The 25,919-nt window shown below is 49.4% G+C and overlaps 1 protein-coding gene across 1 annotated transcript in view; it reads left to right on the forward strand.

Moving 5' to 3' along the window:
* Positions 1–25,919, forward strand: part of LOC119963435 (janus kinase and microtubule-interacting protein 1-like) — a 432,838-nt gene that overhangs the window by 251,156 nt on the left and 155,763 nt on the right. The gene's annotated exons all lie outside the window — the stretch shown is intronic.

The raw sequence follows: 25,919 nt of genomic DNA on the forward strand, positions 1-25,919 counted from the left end.
CAAAGAATGCTCGGTGAGTTGGCATGGAGGGGTAGGGCAAAGGGTGGGGGGTGGGGTCATGGGCTGCCATGAGTTGGCACTACGTTGATATAGCGGCTATAAAAAGGGTAATGGGGATGTGGGGGGCATAGGGGTTATGAGACACCGTGGAGGTGGATAGAAGGGCATGGGTTAACATAGGAGGTATGAGGGGCAGTGGGGAATGAGGGAGGCATGAGCTGGCAGCATAGTGTAGCATGTTTAGGGCCTGGAGAGTATATAGGGCTGTGAGGAGGTCAGGTTGGAGGGCTGTTTCTTGTTTCAATTTTTTATTACTTCATTCAACAAGGAGCAGAGAGACAGCAAGCCTTCCGCCAGTCCACCTCCACAGCTGGCAGCCTCTCCATTCATTCTGGGCGCGACTGTCCCAACTTTTAATCCAGCCCACCTCCCGGGCAGGGAAGACAGAACAGAAGGCGGCCATTTTAAAACATTGGGACTGCAGAGCTGGGATTCCCCCCCGATTCTGCATACCCGACCTGGGAGCAAAATACTGAAGCATTAAAGTCTCAAAGAATCAGTTTTAATCAAGACCTGGTTAGAACTAAAACCAGTAAGTAACATCTGACCCAAATGGGTGTCAGTCAATGACCATCTCTGACAAGAGAGAGCCCAACCACCTCGTCATGACTTCACCATTACCATCAACATCCTGGGGTCACCATTGACCAGAAATGCATCTAGAACAGGTCGAAAGCTAGGAATTCTGCGGTGAGTATCTGATTCCCTGACCCTTCAAAGCCTGCCGCCAGCTGCAAATCAGGAATTTGATGGAACACTCTCCACTTGCCTGGATGAGTGCAACTCCAACAATACTCAAGAAGGTCGACACCATACAAAATTAAGCAGCCCACTTGATCAACACCATTACCACATGGATTGCAATAATTCTTGAAGACCCAGCGCCAATTGGATGGGCCAGAAATGTCTGGATCGCCGAATTAATAAAATACAGAAAAAAGGAGAAACAGGAGAAAAAAGAAAGAAACAAACCAAAATGTAGAAGGAGATATTGGTGGAATGAACATCAGATAATTTATTTTTTCCCTTCTTAATTCTTCACTTCCTGAGCAAGATTTCTCAGCATTCTTTGAGGACACTTTCTCTGGGTATTTATCTATTGATCTGGGGATGAGCTTCTGACTTCACATTTATATCATCTCTGGGTCTATCTTTCACCTCCATAATATCGCTCGGCTTTGCCTCATCTATTGCTGAAGCCCTCATTTATGACTTTTGACTTGATTATTCCAGCACAATCCTGCCTGGACTCACGCATTCTACCCTCTGTACACTTAAGGTCATCCAAAATTCTGTTCTCTTGCGAATTAACTTACAAGAAGTCCCATTCCCCTCACTGGCTCCCTGGCCTACATTGGCTCCAGGTTAAGCAACATCTTGATCTCAAAACTCGTGTCCTTGATTTCAAATCTCTCCGTAGCCTTACCCCCTGCCTATCTCAGTATTGTCTCCATTCCCACAACCCCTGTGACATCTGCTGTCCTCTATTTCTGCCATCTTGTGTGTTCTCAATCATAATTGCTCCACCATTGCTGACCCCATGCCTTCATTCGCCTAGCTTTGAATTCCCTCACTGCACCTCTCCGCGCCTCACTTTCCTCCTTCCAGGTGCTTTGTAAAGCCGACCGCATTGACCAATATTACCTAATATCTTCTTACATGGCCTGTTGTCATGTTTGTTTTGTTAATTGATGCATGATCAATTGCACGAAAGACTCAGATTGGTACAACTGTGGCTTTATTACGGTCAGATGCGTGGCCTCCTACTGCAGCTGGCGAAATGGCTGATCAGAAGGAGGACACGCATATTTATACGGCTCCTTGTGGGCGGAGCTAGCCAGCAGGGGCTGTGTTGTTCCTCGTGCCTTAATAAAGCTCGTAGTCTCAAAGGTGGAGAAGATGCTTTATTGTGAATTCGTTCTGTCTTCAGAGCTTAACTTACGGCTACCTCAAATGCTGCCTGCTTGTGTGTCTGTGTCCTGCTACGAGTTCTGCCTTCTGTGAAGTGTGTCGTCACTTCCTGTCCCTGTGTATATATAGCTCTCCCGTGCTCCCTCTAGTGCTTGCTCAGTTGTATTGCATCTACTCAGATCTACAATCACCACATCCCCCCTTTTTTCTTTACATATTTTCTGTACATCGTTAAAGAAAATTGTACAAAACAGTTACTTATGATATGTGTATCTATACAAGTGATGGTGCTATTGCATATTTTACAAAGCAAATTTATATTTATGAGTCCACTCTTAATAAAAACATTTATGAGTCCAAACTTGATAATTTGTTCACTGAGTTTCTTTTGTTGTTGTTGACATGGTGAATGTTGTCGGTGTTCTTGTTATTTTAAGTAACCAATGCGTCATCCTGAGGTGTTTGCATGGTCGAACCACTGATGTTGACTGACATGGACTTTTTTCTGTGCGTGTGGTATCGATTTATTATGTCATCTGCCTTGAAAGCTGGTGTGCTTGCTTGTTCTGGAGCAGATGTGAGTTTGTGCAATTCGTTGTCATCCCATGGCATGTTTGTAGTCTTGTCATTGTTTTGCAGTGTGCTGTGGCATTGTCCTTCATGTGCAGAGTTGTACCATTTTGTACAAGTCGTTTCATTGCTATTGTTTCTGTCGTTCCTGTCTTTGTTGTTTTCGGTGTCGTTCTTGTTGCTGTTTTTGTCGTTTCTGTCTTTGTTGTTGTCGCTATCTTTGTTACGCTTCTTGTTGGTTTTGTTGTTCTTCTTGTAGTTTCTGTCGTTATGCTTGTAGTTTTTGTTGGTGCTGTTGTTGTTCTTGTTTCTGCAGTGCTTCTTGCGATTTTTGTTGTTCTTGTCGCGCTTCATGTTGCTTTTGGTCTTGCTGTTCTTGTTCTCGTTTCTGCTGTGCTTCTTTTGGGTTTTGTTTTTCTTGTTATGCTCAATGAGTGTCCCGTGTGGATAATTTGAGTCATTGAACGTTTCATCTCGAGAATGGTGAGAATGATCTGATGTTGCATTGATGCTGGTGACATCAGTCATTTGTGGTGGATTTGATTCGTCGTCTTTGCTTTCTTGGTGCTCCTTTTCAGGAGTCAAATTCTTCACAATTTCATTTGACGCAGTCTCTCTGGACTCTTGGTGCTCCTCTTCCGGAGTCAAAATCTTCATGATTTCAATTGACGTGGTCTCTCTGGACTCTTGGGTGGCCCTACTCTGTGCTTCTGTACAGACAAGCTGAGAACTGTCAGTCTCGCTGTGATCCTGTATGTCGAGTGTGATCATCTTGTCACTGTTTTCGCATGCATTGGGTAGATGTACATTGTCTTCTTCTTGTTTATGTGAGCTTGGTAGACTTTCATAGTCTGCTTGCGGTTGCTCAGATACGGCGGGTTGACCTTCATGGTCTTGTTCATGCATGGTGTTCGCCAGGGAGTGTTTGCTTGCTTCCCTTCTGGGGTCTTTCATTAATCTCACTGTGGAGCCTGTCATCGCTCTCTCTGTGGTGTTTTTCTGTGCTCTCTGTGTGGCGTCGTCTTCGTCTTGGGTATTGCTGTCATCCAATGTATCGACGATCTACCATGGCACCATGGTGTTGGATTCATCTACCACGAGTAGATTCGTGTTGAGCTTTGCGACCGTGTCGCTGATGCTGTGATCAGCATATCCGAATAACTCCGCCATGTCTGAGTAGTATTCTTCGAAAACCAAATCATCTTGGTTGGATTCATCTACCACGAGTAGATTCGTGTTGAGCTTTGCGACCATGTCGCTGATGCTGTGATCAGCATATCCGAATAACTCAGCCATGTCTGAGTATTATTCTTCGAAAAACAAATCATCTTTTTTTGTTTCGGATTTCTTTTTGTTCTCTTCACTTTGGGTGGTGCAGACTGCTTTTTCCAGGGTGTTGTGCGAGTTGTTTTCAACTCCTGGTTTAAGTTCAGGCGTTTTTTTGTCTTCTGAGGCAAGAAAGTTTGGTTTTACCGCTTTAAGTATCTTGTTTTCAATTATCGGGCATTTCCCTTTTAAGTAGGTGTGGTCCGGATGCTCAGACGTCATGACACTCATGACGTCATGCGTAGGAATCAATTGCGCATGCGCAAATCGGCCTTCCTTTACTGTGCAGTTTTGTGCCGCTCATGCGCATAACGATCCGCGACCAAAACGTTTTGGGACTGCCCATGTGCAGCTTGCGCATGCGCATAACGATCAGCAACACAAACTTTTTTAAACTGCGCATGCGCAGCTGGCGCATGCGCAGAACAATAAACGGGTGATTGTAACTGCGCATGCGCGGCTTCTGTTTCCTGCACATGCGCAGACGCAGATTTTAGTTCTTTGTCTGCCTGAGACTGTAAAATGTGGTCGGACGCCATTTTATCGCGGATTTCAGCGTGTTTTTTCTTTCTGAAAGTTGTAAGTTACCTTTTCTTTCGATCTGGACTGGATTTCAGCGTTTTGGCTTTGTGAAAAATTCAAGTTATTTCTTCTTTTTGATCTGTACTTTTCACTCGCGATTTTTTTTTGATAGTGATTGTCTGAGTTTTGCATCACTCAGTCTCTGTGTAGTTTGGCCTCTGAGCATACCGTGCTGTTCAAATTCCTTACAGTACTCTTCAAATTTGTTTAGTATTGTTTGTAAGTTGTTGCTGTCTTATGCTTTTGAGTATTTAAATCCATTATATACTTTCCTAGCTTCATGTCCTGCGATGAGCATTGCTATTTTAATTTTGTCTGAGGCTGCTGCTACATCATTAGCTATGATATATAAATCGAACATTTGTTTAAACATTTTCCAGACATTTCTTACATTGCCAGTCATGTCTAGCTGAGGTGGGGTTCCAAGCCACATCCTCGAAGCGATGTCTTCCGAAGTCGAATGTCCAGTAGGAGATTTCCATGCCATTTTGTTCTTTCTGTATCTGCAGCTGAGTTGTCCTGTAGTAAGCGTCTGAAGCTAAACCTGGTACCATGTGTTGTTCCTCGTGTCTTAATAAAGCTCGTAGTCTCAAAGGTGGAGAAGATGCTTTATTGTGAATTTGTTCTGTCTTCAGAGCTTAACTTACGGCTCCCTCAAATGCTGCCTGCTTGTATGTCTGTGTCCTGCTACGAGTTCTGCCTTCTGTGAAGTGTGTCGTCACTTCCTGTCCCTGTGTATATATGGCTCTCCCGTGCTCCCTCTAGTGCTTGCTCAGTTGTATTGCATCTACTCAGATTGCAATCACCAGAGGGGCTACCGGCGAACCTATAGTACAGGTCCTACCTTACATCCCCTAATACAGGTGCACACAGTGGTTCACCACACTAATGCTCCTGTGAAGCGCCTTGGCACATTTCATTATGTTAAAGCTGTTATATAAATGCAAGCTGTTGTGCTTGATGTTCCACTGGTCCCTCTGATGAAGTATTTGAATACTGCTTAGCATCTCCTTTATGTGCTTTGTGGACATCAGAAAAATATCAGGACTCAGTGCTTCAGCTGGTCAGTGGAGTGAATAGCTGAGCTGGACCGATTCTGGATGTCCCAATTGACTCATCTCTGATCTGTGCTGAGTTAGTCAACAAGTCAGGGTTGACATTACGGACCGCCTCAGAAATCCAATGATCCCTGCCGCAAGTCCTCCAGTATGGACGTTGGGTGAGCACAGGAGTTGGCTTGGCCCTGCTGTGCACCACAGTTAAAGCGAAAGGGAAGACTTGCATTTGTGGCAGCCCCTTTCGCAAACTCAGGACGCCCGAAAGCACTTCACAGGCAATGAAGTACTTTTGAAGTGTAATAGAAAATGCAGCTGCACAACCCGGTCCTGCAATCTGTAAAGTCACTTCTTTTGCAGTGATATTGATTGAGAAATCTTTTACATCCAGGCCGAGAAGACAGACAACATTGGGTTAACATCTCATCTGAAGGAGGCAGCTCCAACAATGCAGCACGCCCTCAGTCCTACACCTGCGTGTTAGCCTGGATTTTACACTAAAGTGGTCTGGGGCCGGATTTGAACCCACATCCTTCTGATTTGGAGGTGACACTGAACCACGGTTGATAATTAAGCCTGATGTTCAAGGACATAAACGTGAAAAATAGCAAAACAGATGCTGCCTGACTTGCTGAGTGTTTCCAGCATTTTCTGTTTTAATTTAGGAGAAATAACCAAGACACTGGAAGGTCCCAGGATGTCTTTGAAAGTGTCTCCCAAGAACGCGTGCTCTTCAGAAGGGAAAACGAGAGCATAAAGTTGTGGAAAGAGGGGGCATATGAAATAATAAAAATAAAATGTGTCAATGTATGCAGTTATTTTTTGTACAGGTGTAAATAATAATGGACATTGGGCTGGAATTATGAGTTTTGGGCAGGGTGAGAGAGGCGGGGAGGAAAGTGAGTGTTCAGCTCACTCCCATCATTCCATCTCAGCATGATCAATCAAGCACTAGATGGCCAATGAGCACCTGCCTGGTGACTATTTAGCAGTGTGAAAGGAGGGGGCGGTTTGCACCCAATCGCGTGTCTAGGCTCAGATGTCAGGCGGGGAGGGGGTTATGCCGTGAACAGAGAATTGTTCACGGCTACTAGCTTAAAGGCTCCCGTTCCCTCCCAATTTCTCATTTCTTATGTCAGGCTCAAAACAGTGACAATGCTTCACCAACAAACTCTGCTGCTACCTGTATCCACAGTCCCACTGTCCAGCGAGCGACGCCTTCCCCACTGAGGCTCCAGATTGCAACAAAGTCTCATTCGATGGCTTGGTGTTTCTCGATGCTGCGAGTGTTGGGAAACATCCGGCTAAATCGGCTTGACATGGGACACTGCATTTGGTCAGATCATGCCCTTTGTCTCTCCTACGGAGTATTTCGCCCGCTATCTCTTAGAAAACTCAGTCTTTTATTTTTAAGTATTTTTATTTCAAATTTTCAACCTTTTTACAATTTATAACAAACACAACACCCCACCCCCAACCCAGCCCCCACCAACGCATTAAGCCCTCCGTCCCTCCCTCAGCAGTCAACGGTAACGAACTCTCCAAAACGAAAAATGAACAAACGCCAACGAGTGTGAAACCCATCACTCGCCCCGTTAGAGCAACTTTCACTTTTTGCAGGGCCAAAATCTCCAGTAGATCCCCCCACCACACCGAGGCACAGGGCGGAGAAGCTGACCTCCACCCCAACAAGACCTGCCTGCGAGCCATCTGTGAGGCGAAGGCTAAGACATTTGACCCCACACCCGCCTGCAGCTCTGGCCGGTCCGACAACCCCGAATATGGCTTCTAGGGGACCGGGCTCCACATCAACATGTAGAACCCCTGATATGGTGCTGAAAACCGTCCTCCAAAACCTTTCCAGCTTCAGGCAGGACCAAAACATATCAACATGGTTCACAGGGATCCAGTCACGTCGCTCACAGACATTCTCCACTCCTTGCCTCATCCTAGATTTTGTACGGTGTGCCCTGTACATACCTTCAGCTATATCAGCCCCAGACTCACACATGGAGTTGAGGCATTTACCCTCTGCAGCACTTCACACCACAATCCCTCTTCCAGTGCCACCCCCAGCTCTTCCTCCCACTTCGCCGTAACCCACTCCATGGGCACCCCATCCTCCTCCAAAATCCTCCTGTAAATCACCGAGATGATCCCCCTCTCCAACCCCCCTCTCCACCCACCCCATCCCCTGCTGACAGCACTGCCTCCAACAGTGAGGAGGCAGGCGCTATCAGGAAGGTCAGGAAGACCTTCCTTGCAAAGTTCTGCACCTGCATATACCTGAAACTCACCCCACGCCAACCCAAACTTCTCATTCAACTCCTCCAAGCTCGCAAACCGCCCTCCCAGAAGCAGATCCTTCATTTCCTTAATCCCCCTCTCTTCCCATCCCCAGAACGTCGCACCCAACCTCCCCAGCTCAAACGCATGATTCCTCTAGTCGACATCTACCCCCGACCCTATTCCCAACTTAAAATGCTGCCGAAACTGCCTCCAAAACTTTAACCTGGCCACCATCATCAGACTCACCGAATATTTCCCTGGGGCCATCCGGAGCAGCACCGTTGCCAGCGCCCACAACCCCCAACCCACTACATGAGCCTGCCTCCATCCTCATCGACAAAGCCCCCGCCCCCCCTCTGTTCTATCCCTGAACCTTCTCTGCGTTCACTGCCCACTAGTAATACACCCCTCCCCCACCTTCTGAGCCCTCTGCAGTATCTCCTTCCTCATCCCCGCCCAGACAAATGAGGAGATCAGCCTGTCCACCCCCCTAAAAAATGCCTTGGGCAAAAAGACCGGCAGGCACTGAAACAAAAACAAGAATTGAGGTGAAATATTCATCTTTACTGCCTGTACCGGGCCCGATGACGACAGAGGGAGATTTTCCCACCTCAATAAGTGGGCCTTCACCCTCCCCACCAAGCTACTGAAATTGAATTGCCAGGGACCTAACTAAAGTGAGATGCTGCCTAACGGAATGGCACCCCCCCCAACCCCTCCCCCCCCCCACCCCCGCTCCCACCCCCAGAGAGATGGCCATAAAGTACTCACTTTTCCCCAAATTCAATTTATACCCTGCACACGTTTCAAATCTCTGAAGCAAACCCATTATGCTCCCCACCGAGAAGCACGGCTCTGAAAGATACAACCACAAGTTATCTGCATACAAGGACACCCTATGCTCCACTATCCCCTCACTATCCCCTTCCACAACCCCAAGCTCCTCAGCACCAAGGCCAAGGGCTCTATAGCCAATACAAGCAGAAGGGGGGGGGGGGGGGGGGGGGGACACACATTTGGCACCCCTGCCTCATACCCCAGTACAATGGGAAATACCCTGAATTAATATTATTCGTGCGCACGCTCGCCATCAGTTCCTTATACAACAGCAGCACCCTTGCCACAAACTTCGGCCCAATCCCAGATTTCTCCAACACCGCCAACAAATCACTCCACTGCACCCGATCAAACACCTTCTCCGCATCTAAGACCATCACCTCCATCCCCCTTCCCTCTGCCGGAGAAAGCACCACATTCAGCAGCTTCCTCACATTCAATGACAACTGTCTTCCCCTTACGAACCCCGTCTGATCCTCTCTATTCACCCTCAGAAGGCATCTCCCCCCCCCCCCCCCCCCCCCCCCCACACTCACCAACCTTAACACCAGCACCTTTCCAATATCTTGGCGTCCACATTCAGCAGAGATATGGGCCTGTACTATCCACACTCCACCGCATCCTTGTCTTTCTTCAGTAACAACGAGATTGAGGCCTGCCCTATCATTTGCCACAAGACCCCCCCCCCCCCCCCCCCCCTGTCCATCGCATCCTCAGACGTTTTCACCATCTACGACGCCAGCCTATCCTTAAACCTTTTACAAAATTCGACCAGGAACCCACCCAGCTCCACTGCTTTTTAAAATTCAATTTTACTCAGTAAAATAAATTTAACAGACAGATAATAAGAATCCTAAATCTGCAAATCTCACATTCTACCAGAACCCAAAAAGGATTTGTTTTACCCTCAAGCACACTTCTTCAGTCTGACTAGGGTGTAATATTTACAGTTTATAGCCTAAACATTGCACTTAAAATTTATTTTATGGTACCCGTGGGGACAAATTCAATAAAGATAAGCAAAGATTCAATCCACTTTGAGAGGACAAGCTTGGAATGATTTTTATTTTGTAACATCAGTAATCCTTGTTCTGTTACTCACTGGCTTCATGAACACAAGAGGTTTTTTTCGAAGGAGATTAGTTTACACCAGTGAAAAGCATTCATCCATGCACATCCAGGATTTAAGCCAAAAGGAATTGTCCAGAGGATATAGGTCAGGGTCTGATGGTTTACACCGTCACAGCTATTCAGTTATGCCAGCAGAGATAGAAAAATGATTTACTGTCCTCAGATGAGTCAGCTTTCTGACAAATAGTTACACGTTCACCTCAATCTGTTCAAAAGAGGTGAGAAAATCTGAAATCTTCTCTCTTTTGCAATGCTTACATCACCCTGAAGAACATAACAAATTGCAGGTGGGTAAACGTGGGGAACAATATCAATTTTATTTCAATTTAGATGTTTGACTTGTGTGGTGGAAGAGAGAGAAATGTCAAATTTATTCGGGTTAATTCGCAAAAAGAACTTTACATGTTTCCTGAACTTTAACTTTGATGCTGACATCGGAAAGAAAGAAATGGCAAATAGATGCTTTTTATGGCACACAAAACATTGTTGTAACGTTTTTGCTGTGAGGGTACAATTTATCCCATTTCTATGGTGGCCCATTTTTACTACTCTAGATGAGAACTAATAATAATAATACTCTTTATTAATGTCACAAATAGGCTTACATTGACCCTGCAATGAAGTTACTGTGAAAATCACCTAGTCGCCACACTACGGCGCCTGTTCAGGTACACGGAGGGAGAATTCAGAATGTCCAAATTACCTATCAGCACGTCTTTCGGGACTTCCGGGAGGAAACCGGAGCATTCGGTGGAAGCCCACGCTGACAGGGGGAGAACGTGCAGACTCTACACAGGCAGTGACCCAAGCCGGGAATCGAACCTGGGACCCTGGCGCTGTGAAGCAACCCGATTTAGAAACCGCCACGGATCTGCTCCCCCCCGCATCTCCTTCATAAACGGTGTCAACACCTTTCATCCAGATTTTGATAATGGTTTAAAGCAATGCAACATTAACTGTTTTCAACAATTTAATCTTCTCACTTGTCTGGGAAGAAAGCTTCTCCTATCTCAAATCTGGTATTCATTCATGTTTTCACCTAATTCTGCAGCAACATTCAAAGCCAAGTAACTTGTTCACATTATTCCCCTGTGCTTTTTCCTTTAAAACTCTGACCCTGTTCTCTTTTAATCTCCTGCGCTACAATGGGAAGCAGTTGAACCTTGTGAATCAAGGCAGCTGAAGATTTCACTCTTGCGTTGGAAACGGCCTGGGAGCGAGTGAGGTGGTGGGACACGATGAATGAAAAGACGGGGGCAAGCCAGAAATCTATTTTTTTTTAAATGGCAACAGCTGACAGACACTGATGTGAGATTGCCACTGATTGCAGAATCACTCCAGATCCACTGAACAGGAAGAAACTATCCTGAGAAGCAAGCTATCTGATAGTAAAGGAACCTGGCCCAGGAAACATTTCACATCATCATACTCTCACTCTACCATCCAGGCCCTGTTTTTTATGGACGGGTGGTTTTCTGAATTGAATGAAAACTGAGGACCTGGACAGCAGTTGTCGTGGAAACCGAGCCCTTGTTGGAACTTTTAGGAGGGTGGTTATTTCTGCCCGTCACAATGATGAAACGTGCCGAATATGAAGCTATGATTATTTTCTCCAAATGAATGGTTTTATCTTTAAACTCTGAGGGTTACTTTCACGAGCTAGCAAACCCAATGCTGAACATTACTTGGCAGAAAAGCAAAATGGGCCAATGAGTTACGGAGGTCAGTCTGCATAATTTGCAGACCATCCGCAGGCTTCCAACTGTTCACTTTAAATGACTGCAAAATCGAGAGAGGCTACGTGCCCTGCTGTCTGACTTCACTGCAGTTGAGTGCGCGACCTCATAAAGCTTAACATTAAGTCTAAACATCCAGACGGATGAATCGCCGGTGGTGGGGGTGGGGGGGCATGAATCCTGGTCTGCCGCTTCGACGCTGGCTGCCGAATTTTCCGGCGCCGGTTTTCGGGCGGGGGCAGGGGTCACGCCGCGCCGGTCGGGGGCCATTGGCAGTGGCCCCCCCGGCAATTCTCCAGGGCCTGATGGGCTGAGCGGCCGTCTGTTTGCGGCCAGTCCTGCCGGCATGAAATGGACATGGTCCGTCACGACGGGACCTGGCTTGTAGGCCGACTAGGTGAGTCCTTGGGGGGGGGGGGGGGGGGGGGGGGGGGGCAAGGTGGCATGGCCCGCGATCAGGGCCCACCGATCTGCGGGTGGCCCTGTGCCGTGGGGGCATGCTTTCCTTCCGCACCGGCCTCTGTGGGGCTCCACCATGGCCGTCCCGGAGAAGAACCCCCCTGTGAATGCGCAGGAACACGCCGGCTGGTCTTCACATGCGCGAAACCATGCTGGCGGTTTTGCGCATGCATCAATTCGCGCCGGCCCTTCTGGTACAGTTGGCGCGGCGCCAACCCCTCCGGCGCTGGCCTAGCCCCTGGAAGTGTGGAGGATTCCGCACCTTCCGGTCGGCCCGACGCCGGAGTGGTTCGCACCGCTCTCGGCGCCGGCGTTGGGCCATCCGGCCAGTTGCGGGAGAATCCCGACCACAGTATTAACTAAATGCAGAAAATTAAACAGGATCATAGTCGGTGTAATGTTGTCGCAATCATTTCTCTAATTGGGAAATAATATGTAAAATGTAAATGTGCAAGTGATAACTAAAGTTTGATGCTTGACACTTTCAAGATCTGAGGGCCTGGTTTTTCTCATAGTTGGTCAGGTGTCGGCATACTCCAGGCTATCTCTTAGGGCTCCATTGATGATAATTATACCATTTGACTTACTTTTCTGCTGTTCGGTGCTCAAAGACAGCCACAACTGGAAGCTTGAATATGCATGGTGACTCTCTCTCAAAATGGTACATTTGTGTGTACCCTCCTGCCACCTAAGTCCATAAGATCATAAGAAGTAAGAGCAAGAGTAGACCATTTGGCCCATCATGCCTTCTCTACCATTCAGATAAGATCATGGCTGATTTGAAATGAAAATGAAATGAAAATCGCTTATTGTCACAAGTAGGCTTCAAATGAAGTTACTGTGAAAAGCCCCTAGTCGCCACATTCCAGTGCCTGTTCGGGGAGGCTGTTACATGAATTGAACCGTGCTGCTGGCCTGCCTTGGTCGGCTTTCAAAGCCAGCAATTTAGCCCTGTGCTAAACAGCCCCTGATTATGGATTCAACTGCACTTTCCTGTCTGCCCCCATAACCTTCAATCGCCAGTGGCTCCTCCAATCCCTCCAAAACCTCCACCCTATTGTTGCTCGTTCTGGGTGAGTGTGCTTAACACTCAATTTGGCTCTGTTTCGTTACTTAGCTCTGGGGTCGCCAGGTATCGTTAAGATACCGCCACAAGTTTCAAGGTCAAGTTCAAAGCAATAAAACCATACACCAATTAGTAAGTTCAAACAAATGAGTTTATTATAATACAATTATAGACTACTCATGCACACGCTAAGATGATTAAACTATTCCTACCACTAAATAAACCAATACTTATCTTAAAGGGAACTGCCGGATCAGGGGACAAGTCCTCTTGCTCTGCACTGGGTCCGCAGACTTCAGGTTGGTACGGGTTAAAAGGGGTCAGGAGTGTCTATCTCTGGTAGCGATCGTTGTGAGACACTTACTTGCTGGTGGCTGCTGTCCGAACCTCTCCTCTCTCTCTCGGTCAAGGTCTTCTTCGGTAAAGGCTGGTCAAGAGGGCTGGTCAAGAGAGGAGGGCTGGGGCAGCACGGTGGCGCAGTGGGTTAGCCCTGCTGCCTCATGGCGCCGAGGTCCCAGGTTCGATCCCGGCTCTGGGTCACTGTCCGTGCGGAGTTTGCACATTCTCCCCGTGTTTGCGTGGGTTTCGCCCCCACAACCCAAAAGATGTGCAGGGTAGGTGGATTGGCCATGCTAAATTGCCCCTTAATTGGAAAAAAATAATTGGCTACTCTAAATTTATAAAAAAAAAAAAAAAGAGAGGAGGGCTGGTCAAGAAGAACAAACTAAGTTTTGGACCTGTCTTTTATAGGTCCCAGGGCTTCACGCCCTTTTGGGCGGACCATCTATCTGCTGGGGATCGATTGGGTCTTTTCTCAATCGATTTGTTTGAATCCCCCAATACTGAGGCTGTCCCTCGGCTACTGGGCGGGCCTTCAGGTGCTTTGTCTTCGAACCCCGCTGGTGCCGGGGTGTCTGGTATCCTATACAATGTTGCAATCACTTCAATATTTGTGTCCATTGTCCCTGGGATCGTTCCATTACTATGTTAACTGTCCCGGAGATTGCCTCATTAGTATGCGGAATGTTCGTTTCGGTGCTGTCTGCTCTCTTAGCAGACAGAATACATAGTGGCTTGGTGCAGCCTGCTTGTGCTGCAAACTTTGTCCATTTCACCCTGCAAGCTTTGCGTTCCTCCATTTTGTATTGAGGGAATGGCCAACGTCGGTGGCTACACTATCTGACTCATCCCCCAACGGTTCCAACCTGCACAAAACTAAGCGTGGAATTCTTCCATGCCCACACTGCGCTTCCAATGGCAGGCCAGGATGGGGTAGCGAGAGGGGGGCGGGTAGCTTGTAAGAAGGCCCAAAATTATTTTACGCCAGTGGTATTTTCCCGTGGAATTTTCCTCTGGTGTCGGCGTCGGAGGGGTTGGTGCCGCGCCAACTGTACCAGAAGGGCCGAGGCGAGTTGATACATGCGCAAAACCGCCAGCGTGGTTCCGCGCATGTGCAGACCAGCCGGCGTGTTCCTGCGCATGCACAGGGGGGTTCTTCTCCGGGACGGCCATGATGGAGCCCGACAGAGGCCGGTGCGGAAGGAAAGCGTGCCCCCCCGGCACAGGACCACCCGCAGATCGGTGGGCCCTGATCGCGAGCCATGCCACCTTGCCCCCCCCCCCACCCACCCCCCCCCGGGGCCGGATCCCCCCCCCCCCAGGACTCACCTAGCCGGCCTACAAGCCAGGTCCAACCATGGTGGGTGGGGAAACCTGCTGGAGGGTGGCATGAAACTCATTTGCATCCTGCTAATGCGATGCAGATCAAGGCTCAACCACCCACGCCCGATTCTCTGTGGTTCCAGCAGAGAAACACGCCGGATGAAACACATTTGGAATACATGGCATGTGGATGTTGGGACTGACCTGATCAATGTCTGGGCTGTCTCCAGAGTTTGGGATGGAAGCAGCGGCAAACCTGGATCCCAGAACACCATAGCAGTGGGTGGGGGGAGAGCATCTTCAGGTGGACCTTCCAGATTTTGTCTCCTGGAGGTGGTCCATCTTCCAGCCTCACAATGTTCCTGGAGATTCATTTTCTTTCTCAGGAGGTCCATCTTCCAGCCTCAGAGTACTGCCGGAGATCCACCTTCAATATCAGGAAGTCCACCTTCTTTGTTCAATAGTTGGTCAGTGATGTTGGATGCCTTTTTAAAATGGCAGCCTGCTAGGACAGCAGACTGCGCGCCATCTGGCCCATCCAGCCAGCAAAACGCTCAGGTGCATAATTAATGAGGACAGGACTGGAAGATTCAGCGTGTTTTCCTGCCGGCCTCCGCAATGGGTAACAATCCACATCCTCGACCCGTCATGGCACTTAGTCCCAGGTGGGAGAATTCCACCTGATGCCTAACTCAGCCTTGAATGTATTCAATGACTCAATCTTCACTGCTGTCTGTTGGGAGAGAATTCCAAAGATTAAAGATCCACTGAGAGAAGTAATCCCTCCTCATCTCTGTATTAAATGGGAGACCCCTTAACTGTGCCTGCTCGTTCTAGATTGTCCCACAAGGTAAAAATCCTCTCAGCATTTTGCCTGTCAGGCCCCCTGAGAACCTTACATTTTAACAAGAGGCTGAGATCTCCTGGTCCCCCAGCCGTGTGTTTGTTGGTGGCCTGCTGTTCGCTGGCAGTGGGATTCTCTATGCCCGCCGCTTGTCAATGGAAATTTTAACTCTTCCTTTATAAAAGGTGCCCTGATCTCTGACAGAAAAGACAGGACCCCCCCCCCCCCCCCCCCCACATGCACAAGGGGAAATCCCCCCCCTTTTGCAGACATGGGGAAACGCCCCCACAATCACAAGAGGAACCTCCCCACCGATAAGGGAACACCCCACGCCCATGGAGCTTTGTACCCCCATAGAGCTCTCCAGAGGGGCCTGCCTTGACACTGCCCCTGCTAGAGGAGAGCACCAGGTGCCAGGGTTCCAGGAGGATTGACAGGGTACTGCCAGCCATGTCCCCCCCCCCCCCCATTAGTTTCCTCCGTCTGGTTCCCATTTTAAAAACTTGTTATAGGGGAATGCCGGGGGTGATGGAGCTGTTAGCGGAATTTGGGGGCTTCTCGGGCTAAAAGTTAAATTTAGGCAAGAGTGAGGTATTTGTAGTACACCCGGGTGATCAGGAGGAGGGAATTGGGAGACTCCCATTTAAGAGGGCAGTGAAGAGTTTCAGATACCTGGGGGTGCAGGTGGCCAGGAGTTGGGGGACTCTCCATAAGCTTAATTTTACCAGGCTGGTGGAGCAGATGGAGGAGGAATTTAAAAGGTGGGACATGGTGCCGCTATCGTTGGCGGGTAGAGTGCAGTCCGTCAAAATGACGGTTCTCCCAAGGTTCTTGTTCCTGTTTCAGTGTTTGCCCATCTTTATCCCTAGGGCCTTTTTTAAAAGGGTGACTAGCAGCATCATGAGCTTTGTTTGGGCGCATAGGACCCCGAGGGTGAAGAGGGTCTTCTTGGAGCGGGGTAGAGATGGTGGGGGGGGGGGGGGGGGGGGGGGGCTGGCGTTACCCAATCTCTCGGGGTATTATTGGGCGGCCAATGTGTCGATGGTGCGCAAGTGGGTAATGGAGGGGGAGGGGGCAGCATGGAAACGGATGGAGAGGGCGTCCTGTGGAGATACAAGCCTGGGGACCCTAGTAACGGCGCCGTGGCCGCTCCCTCCTACGAGGTATACCACGAGTCCGGTGGTGGCGGTTACCCTCAAGATTTGGGGGCAGCGGAGGCAACATAGGGGAGAAGTGGGGGGCTCAATGGAGGCTCCGTTAAAGGGGAACCATCGGTTCATCCCGGGGAATATTGATGGGGGATTTCAGGGTTGGCATAGAGCGGGCATCAGACAGCTGAGGGACCTGTTTATTGATGGGAGGTTTGCGAGTCTGGGGGAGTTGGAGGAGAAATTTGGGCTCCCCGCGGGGAACATGTTCAGGTATCTGCAGGTAAAGGCATTTGCTAGGCGGCAGGTGGAGGGATTCCCTTCGCTTCCCGTGAGGGGTGTGAGCGACAGGGTGCTTTCGGGGGTCTGGGTCGGAGAGGGGAAGATATCTGATATCTACAAGGTTATGCAGGAGGCGGAGGAGGCGTCAGTAGAGGAGCTGAAAGCTAAGTGGGAGGGGGAACTGGGGTAACAGATCGAAGACGGGACATGGGCTGATGCTCTGGAGAGGGTTAATTCTTCCTCCTCGTGTGCGCGGCTTAGCCTCATCCAATTCAAGGTGCTGCACCGGGCCCACATGACTGGGACGAGGATGAGTAGGTTCTTTGGGGGTGAAGACAGGTGTGTCAGGTGCTCGGGGAGTCCAGCGAACCATGCCCATATGTTCTGGGCATGCCCGGCACTGGAGGAGTTCTGGAAAGGGGTGGCGAGGACGGTGTCGAGGGTGGTGGGATCCAGGGTCAAGCCAGGATGGGGACTCGCGATATTTGGGGTTGGGGTGGAGCCGGGAGTGCAGGAGGCGAAAGAGGCCGGTGTGCTGGCCTTTGCGTCCCTAGTAGCCCGGCGAAGGATCTTGCTACAATGGAAGGATGCGAGGCCCCCAAGCGTGGGGACCTGGATCAATGACATGGCGGGTTTCATTAAGCTAGAGAAGGTCAAATTCGCCCTGAGAGGGTCGGTACAAGGGTTCTTTAGGCGGTGGCAACCTTTTCTCGACTTTCTGGCTCAACGATAGGGTACGGGGACAGTAGCAACAGCAACCCGGGGGGGGGGGGGGGGGGGGGGGGATGATGACTATGTTTGTTTATTTAATTTAAATTTATTTTTAAGTTCTTTTGTTGTTCATTGGGGTTGGGGGTGGGGGGGGGGGTGGGGGGATGTGATACATGCGTCGATACGGTCTGAGGGTGTTACAGTTATTATGGGTTATTTTGTTGCATTTCATTGTTTGTCGTTATGTTTTATATTTTCTGTAAAAAATTCCAATAAAAATTATATTAAAAAAAAAACTTGTTATAAACCTTGACACGTGAAGCCCTTTAGATTCTAATTTATACAAATGAGGCCTCGTTACATCACCGGTGGGGAGAATCAGAAAACATGGGCCGGGTTTCTCCAATCCCGCGGCCACGTTCTGACGCCGGCGCGAAAAGCGGCGCCAACCACTCCGGCCTCAGTGGTCCCCGATAATGAGGAAGGCGCCCCTTCCTCGTGGCTAGGTCGGTGCTGGAGTGGTTCCCGCAGCTCCAGCGGGCGCGGAATGGCTGGCGCGAGTTTGCGCATGCGCGAAATGGCCGAAGTGATTCCGCACATGCGCGTCTGTTCCCGTCCCGCGCCGGCCCCAGGGCAATATGGCAGAGCCCTATAGGGGTTCTGCGCGGAGGAACATAGACCCCCACGGAACCAGCCCGCCCGATGATCGGTAGACACCGATTGCGGGCCAGGCCACTCTGGAGGTCCCCGGGTTTGGATCCGGACAAAATTCTCCCAGAGCTGATGCTGATACTAGGACATGTCGTGAGATTCAGGCGGGGATGTCAGCGACAATCCAGTGAGTGCGTAGCTGATTGGAGGAGGCCCAAAATCTACTGGTGCTGGAGATTATGCCAACAATGCGTGGCATGGAGGCCAAAGCTGCTCGGGTGGCGACCACAGTGGAAAACCTGAAGCACGACGTTCACGCCTTGAGTGGTGGTGCCCAAGGTGTGGCTCAGTCTGTGACGACCGTGGCTGAGGGTCTGGACATCGTATCCCAGTTACTGAGGGACATGTCCCAGACACAGGTGGACATTGGCGGGGCTGTGTAGAGCATGGCCTAGTCACTGAGGAGCACTACAGAGGGCATCAACACCATGATGCTGACAATAGGGAGCCACCAGGGCTGGCAGAGCTAGATGGATCAGAGGCCTCTGGAGCTCACTCCAGCTGCCCCTCCATCCCATGGAGACTTCTAGGGGCCTATGGGCACCGTCGAGAAGAGGCAGTTCTGGAGGCCAACCCGGGGCCTGTCAGCTAGGAGGCGGCGGTGGTCTCCAGTTCTTCTGAGTTCCCACTCAGAACACTGGCACATCATAAAGGCAGCAGGCAGAACAGAGTGGCATGGCAATGCCAGTGAGACCGGTAAGTCGGCCAGGTACCCCGGCTCCAAAACTTCCAGAGGACGTCCGCAAAGGGCATCAAAGGCCACACCTCTGATGTGCATCTTGGGGACACACTTAGACGTAACAGTAGACAGCAGAGAATCAAAATTGAGGATGACTGATTGGGCGGGGGAATGGAAATGTCCAATGTTCACAATTAAAACATGTTATACCTGATACATGTGAAGTCTCTGTTATGATAATCTTAATAGCGGGCTTGCCTGCACCCCATGCCCTGTTGGCCCCAGCTCCCCCCAACCCTGCCTCTCGGGCACAGTGGTCCAAGATCAAACACCTCCAGTGCAGACCCCATGCAGGTGATCGGTGTGAGTGTGCTGTCAGCAGAAAGACAAGAGTCAGAATTTGGCATAAACTGAGGAGCACCAGAGCTAACCTCAAAGTGAGTTATCATCACTCTCCTGCCTTGTATATTGACCCACTGACAGTGCCAACACAGGCTCATCACTCTGGGGTGATTTTACACAGACCCTTGGAGGATGGAACAGGGTAGCTGGGGAGGGGAGGGTTTGGGAGGGTCACCAGACCCTTGCCTCCACCTGTCCTCCACCCTCCGGCTCCTCCTGCATGTACCATCCGGGCTCATCCTCCATACCCTCCTGGTCCACCTCCTCAGATGAGGCCACATGTCGTTCCGCTGCTGTGCCACGTTGTGGAGGCCACAGCAGACCACCATAAAACGGGAGACCCTCTGGGTACTGCATGGCACCACCAGAGCAGTCCACATGTCAAAACCACACTTTGAGCAGTCAGATGCACCGCTCAATGACAGTACGGGTGGCAACATGGGCCTCGTTATATTGGGTCTCCGCCTCGGTCTCCAACTGGTGTCATCAGCCAGGACCTCAGCGGCTATCCCTTATACCCCAAGATTTAACCCGCCACCCTGGGGTCCTCGAAGAAATTGGGGATCTCTAAGTATCCCAGGATATAGCTGTCATGCACACTCCCTGGGAAGCATGTACACAACTGCATCTTCCGAAGGTGGTGGTCGCACATGAGTTTAACATTCAGCGAATGGAACCCCTTCCTGTTAATGAAGGGCACTTCCCGATGCCCCAGTGTGCACAAGGCGACGTGAGTGTCATCAATTATCCCCTGGACCTGGGGCATCACAGCGATGATGGAGAATCCTACAGTCCATCTTGGTAGGCTTGCTCCAGCTCAAAGGTGATAAAGTCTGATGCCCGGGCACACAGGGCACCCCTTTTCTTACGGATGCACTTGTGGGCTGTAGCTTGGAAAATGCTGCACAAGTTCCCACTCACGCCGGGAATGAATGAGTTGCACAGACATTCAGGGCTGCGATGACCTTCACGGTCACCGGGAGCCGGTGTCCACCTCCTCCACGGGGTGACACGTCCGTGAGGTGCCGCGCTGTCTAATGAGACAGAGTCTCCTGTGGCACATGCTGTCCGTCATCGCCTCGAATGACCAACAGTGTCTATACACCTTGGGCTGTCGCAGGCCTCCCCCTCTAGGTTCCTCCTCATTGTGATGGATGGCTGTGCCTTCAGGATGTGTGGTGACTCCCGCACAAGGGGTGCCGCCTCCAGCCTACATTGTGCTGCTGCCTTCTCCGGCACCTACCTGCCTTGGCAGCCACCAGCACCGTGAGGGCAGTCTTTGCGGGATTGACAGCACCAGCCATATTGTTCTATCTGTAAGACATTGGAGGAGGAGAAAGACCGACAATCAGTTCGGGCTTCCATCCTGGGACCCTCAAATCCCCCAAGCCTCCCCACCCTTACGTGACTCGTCTTCTCTCAGAGTGATATCCAATGAGCCAGTTGGGCTGGAAAACCTCATTCTGCACACTCACCCCCGGACACAGCAGGAGCCCCAGGATCCCAGACCCACACACCTGCCGGGAACATTAGGGACACCGTGCTCCGGTGCCCTCCGCTGATCCACGCACTTAGCCTACGGCCGCCGGAATATCCCCAGTGCTGAAGCCCAGCTCTTGAGTGTTTGATTATTGGCTGCTGCCTCTATGGGGCTGACGCTTCTAGAGTTCAGGCAAACTGTTCAGACTTCAAAGCTTGATTGAAATGTGATGCAGTAATCATCTGAGACATGGCATGTGTACCCTCAAGAAGCCAGATGAGAATATTCTGTTTATTAAACGGTCAACAGGAACAAAGATTTAAAAATCAACTATCGCATATCACACTGACCATTAAACAACAAGTAAACATCACCATTGCATATTGGTACCAAAGCAAAGCTATATCAGCTTATTTTCACAAAAACAACCAAACACCTGGCATTACCCCTCACAGGTTCGTCAACAGAAAGGGAAGATAAGCCTGAGAATGTGTTATAATGTCCGGAACTTTACCGTAGAAATGAGGTGTCCATCAATGTGTGACTTGTCCCATGTATCAGTGCCATTCTCCATCCGGTCGCCGCAGCTTTGCAGCCCCCCCCCCCCAACGGACCAATCTCACTGGAACCAAATCCTGGCATCCACATATTCCACTGGTGCTCAAGGTGCAGTTGGACAACGTTGACTTCCAGTGTGTTTAACCCGCGGTGACGTGCCAGTTACAGGTAGCACTCACCACACCAGCAACAAAAGCATCAGCAATCTGCAAAAACGTCCTCAGGCGGCTGATTTGAGTCAGTGTCATGCACCAGGTCCCGCAGAGTCGTCTTGCTTCACACCGGATTGCTTTCTGGACTCATACACCCCTCTGAGCCCAGTGCAACAGGATCCATATACCGTAGAAAAAAATAGTCCTTCATTCCGTCTACAGAAAAGGAAGGGATCAGCAACATCAGCCTCCAGGTATTTACAACCACCAAGAAGAGCAGGCAGCAAACACAACCTGCAACTGTAAAGCACTCTCACAACTAACAAGGCCAATTGATCATTAGCAATAGCTGTGAAGCCAGAGGCTTCTCACAGTCAAAGGGAGTTAAAGTGACCTTTAGCATAGAACCAAGAGCAGGGTTCTGTCCTCGGGCAGACAGGCTGCAGCTGCAGTTGCCCCTGTTGTGGGTCTCCACAATATTTAAAGATGGCTTGAAGGCTTCACTACCCCCAGCCCAGGGGTGACCCCCGATCTGGAATGTTTTACCCTACTGATCAAACCCAACCCCCTGAGGGGTCACCTCCCCGCCGCCTCCCGTGCTTTTGAGGTGCATGCCGGGAAAATAGAAATGACTACTCACCACCTCAGTTCCTCATCGCAGCCATTGCGCCAGTTTCCCGTTTTTAAAAAGGAGTATTAAATGACGCCCGCGTGATTTCTCGCTGGGGGGCTGGTTCATTCCCTGGAGGCCGTTGCATTTGACTTCAGTCTTGCAAATGAGATGGAAATTAATGCAAATCAGGGTTAATGATATGCTCGCCATATTTAGACATAATCCGGAACTCGCCATCATGTGCGGGCCGGTTAGATAGCAAATTGGTTTGCGCTCGGTGTGAATCTCAATTTTGGCCTTTACCGCTATTTAACCGGCACACCCACATCCACATTGGGCGCAACGCTGTGGTTAAATCACGCCCAACTTTTCGAAGCCTCTGCAGTAACGGTGTGCCACCACTAGATGTCACAAGTGCACTCATATACAAAAGGAGACTCGCCCCATTTGGGAGAGAAAGATTCTGCTGCATTATTTACAATGCAGTAGAGTACAGGGTGCAGTGCTTTGGCACCTTGGTTGTTTCAGGTTTATTTCAAATCTCTCTTGGCTGGAACACATGGGACCTTTTTATTCTTGTGATGGCTGACGTGAATACCAATATGAATCGCTGCCTAGTGGTAACCATGGAAACGTAATTTCTGTGACGCAGTCAAAGCTTTATTCAAATGCGCACAAGAAAAAGAGATTCCTGGTGGCACATTGTGAAGTATTTCCTCTTAAAGCTCACTCTTATAGCATTATAGCACGACACTGGGATTTGTACCATGGGGGCTTAATTTTAAGCCGACATGCCAGTACAAGGGATAACAAAAAGCATTACCACCACAGCACTGGCCAAATGGTGCACATTATCCGGTGGTAAAATGGCAGGGTTGCATATTCAAGTGGGCAGCTCCTATTGGTTGCTTGCATTAATCCTTTGAGTTGTAAATGGAAAATACTCAGGCAGTTTTGCGGAAAATATCCAGCCACCTTTGTTCTGGGCAGAAATTCTTCTGTTGCAAGGAACTAAGCTAATGTTGTACATACGTGCATGTATTTATATGTATTAGTGCTGCATTTAATAGTTAATGAGGAAATCTTAACTCTCGTGGGGCTCCTTATTCGTCTGGAGCAAGGTGTGGAGATTTAGCTCAATTGGCTAGACAGCTGGTTTATGACGCTGAGCGAGCCCAGTAGCGTGGGTTCAATTCCTGGACCAGCTGAGTTTAATCATGAAGGCTCAACCTTACCTGAGATGTGGTGATCCTCAGGTTAAATCACCACCAGTCAGTTCTCCCCCCTCAAAGGGGAAAGTAGCCTATGGTCATCTGGGACTATGGTGATATTATCTTACTGAGTGGAGATGGTTAAAAAGAAGGCTTGCGTTTATATGACCACCTTTCACAACCGCTGGAAGTCTCGAAACACTTTCCAATCAAAGAAGTCTCTTTTTAAATAAAAATGTAGACACTGTTGTAATGTAGGAAACACAGGAGACAATTTGTGCACAAGCTCCCACAAACAACAATGTGGTACTGATCAGATAATAAATATGTTTTAGTCATGCCGATTGAGGGATAGTGCCGATAACTCTCCCCTGATTGCACGCTGGAGACTCCTGCTCGACTGGCGATTGGCAGTACCACCCATGGCTGCAGTCTGGCTGTCCGACCTGGCGGAATTTCTCAGGCTGGAGAAGATAAAGTTTGCCATCCGTGGGTCGGAAGAAGGCTTTGACAGGGCATGGAAGCCATTCGCCAACTTGTTTCAAGACCTGTTCGTGGCCAACAGCCAATAAAGTGGGGGGGGGGGGGGGGGGGGGAGGGGGTTGTGTACCCCAAATATGCACTGGGGAAAACTTTTGGGAAGTTCCCATGTAAGAGTTTACCCGGCAGTTGTTCAGAAGTGCTAACCTCCAGCATTACAATCGGGCTGCGCGGGGAACAATCTGACAAAGCAATTTGATTCACTATTTCAGTGAATTTCACTGCCATGGTGTTGCACTAATAGTTACTCTGGGGGAGGGGGGGGGAATGCTGTTGGAGGGAGACACAGGGCAAGCCATGTAGCAAGGAAGAGAAAGCAAGGGGGGGAGGGCACGAGGGAGGACAAATGCAGCCAGGAGAAACACGGGAGACAGGCAGAACGGAAGGAAACTATAAGAGACCTATTTACTGGCAAACTAATGCCTGAACCACAATATACATAAACCACAGTAAATACGTGTTTTGGCCAAGTCTGGCAACGTAAAGTCTGCAAAGGAAATATTTTGTTCAGGGGGGCTATTGTTACAGCTATCTGCTGGAACTCCCTCTTGTTGTCGATAATGTGTTGGTCTTGTTTGGCCACATGAATGTCTGATATAAAACGTTAAAAATGTGATAAAAATACTTCCACAAAAAAAAGTTATTGCTTTACATTGCTCCACAAAAGTGCCATTCAATGTTCTATTATGTTCAAGGCGCTAGATAAATACAGGTTGTTGAAACTCATGCTAGAGCGTGGAAACTAGGAGTTATCGGCATCTTGTCTTAAGAGACTGACTCATCTATAACATCCACCTTAGTTTGAAATTTCATATTATGTTAACCAATATCATTGGGTGCCTCATTAATTAGATGACAAGAGTTTTGCCCACTTAAGGGCCTCAATTGGCAGCTGAGCAGGAAGGCTATTCACGAGCCATCCCACCAATCGGGGTGGAGGCCGGAAGGCGTAGAGGTCCCTATCTGATTAAATGCCTCCAAGTCACCAAACTTGCCATGGGGGAGGGCACATGACTGTGCCCATCATCTTTCCTGAGGATCGCGACAGAAAGACAATACTCCAGGTGGCACCTGACCCCAAGGCATTGCACACTGAAACATCACTCCCGCACATTAGAATTACAAACCTCTCACGATAAAGGCGAAAGTTCCTTCAGTATTTTTCATTACTTGTTTAATCTTTTAATGTGGTGGACCTCGCGGTGGGCCAAGGGGGCAAGTGTCAAGATTAGGACCAAAATGAGGCCCTAATAACTCAAGCTGAGGTGTTTTATGTGAAGCAACAGTGCTAACCACGGTGCTAACGTACTGCCCACTGACTTGGTAAAATTGAACGCAGCGTGAGAAGTCATTCCCACCTGACAATGCACAAGCAGATTGTCCCAGGAACACTTCTTGCACTTGAGTGAATAGATCGCATCTAGTATTGGATTTCAGAAGTCATTACCATCAGCGCAACATCATAATGTGGCCCTCAGTGAAGCCTTTTCAATGTGGGAGGCGTGCAAACAGAAAGGAGGGTACAGTGACCAGGATCGAGGTGGGTGGGGGGGGGGGGAAGAAGAGGTCGAGCTCATAATCGGAGGGGTGTTGAGGATGTGATGACATGGGAGAGTGTGTGATGGCCAGCGGCAGCCTGTGTGGTTTAAATATCAAGCAAGGAGAAGCAGTCCTGCTCCTCTCAACTCCATAATCAGTTACGTTTTAAATAAAATTGACTTTTTGTTAGCAACCTTTCAGTCCTTTAGTCCCTTTCAGGACTACGTTTTTAAGTTGTATGTAGACCGGGTTTTCCTGAATATGTCTCCGCAGACATATTCAGGATCCTTTATTGGCACAAATACAAGAGCTCGCAACTGTTTCAGCTACAGGGCCTGGAAACCGTTTTGGGGGGCAAAAATCAA

Source organism: Scyliorhinus canicula, chromosome 3, assembly GCF_902713615.1.
Source record: "Scyliorhinus canicula chromosome 3, sScyCan1.1, whole genome shotgun sequence".
Lineage (NCBI taxonomy): Eukaryota > Metazoa > Chordata > Chondrichthyes > Carcharhiniformes > Scyliorhinidae > Scyliorhinus > Scyliorhinus canicula.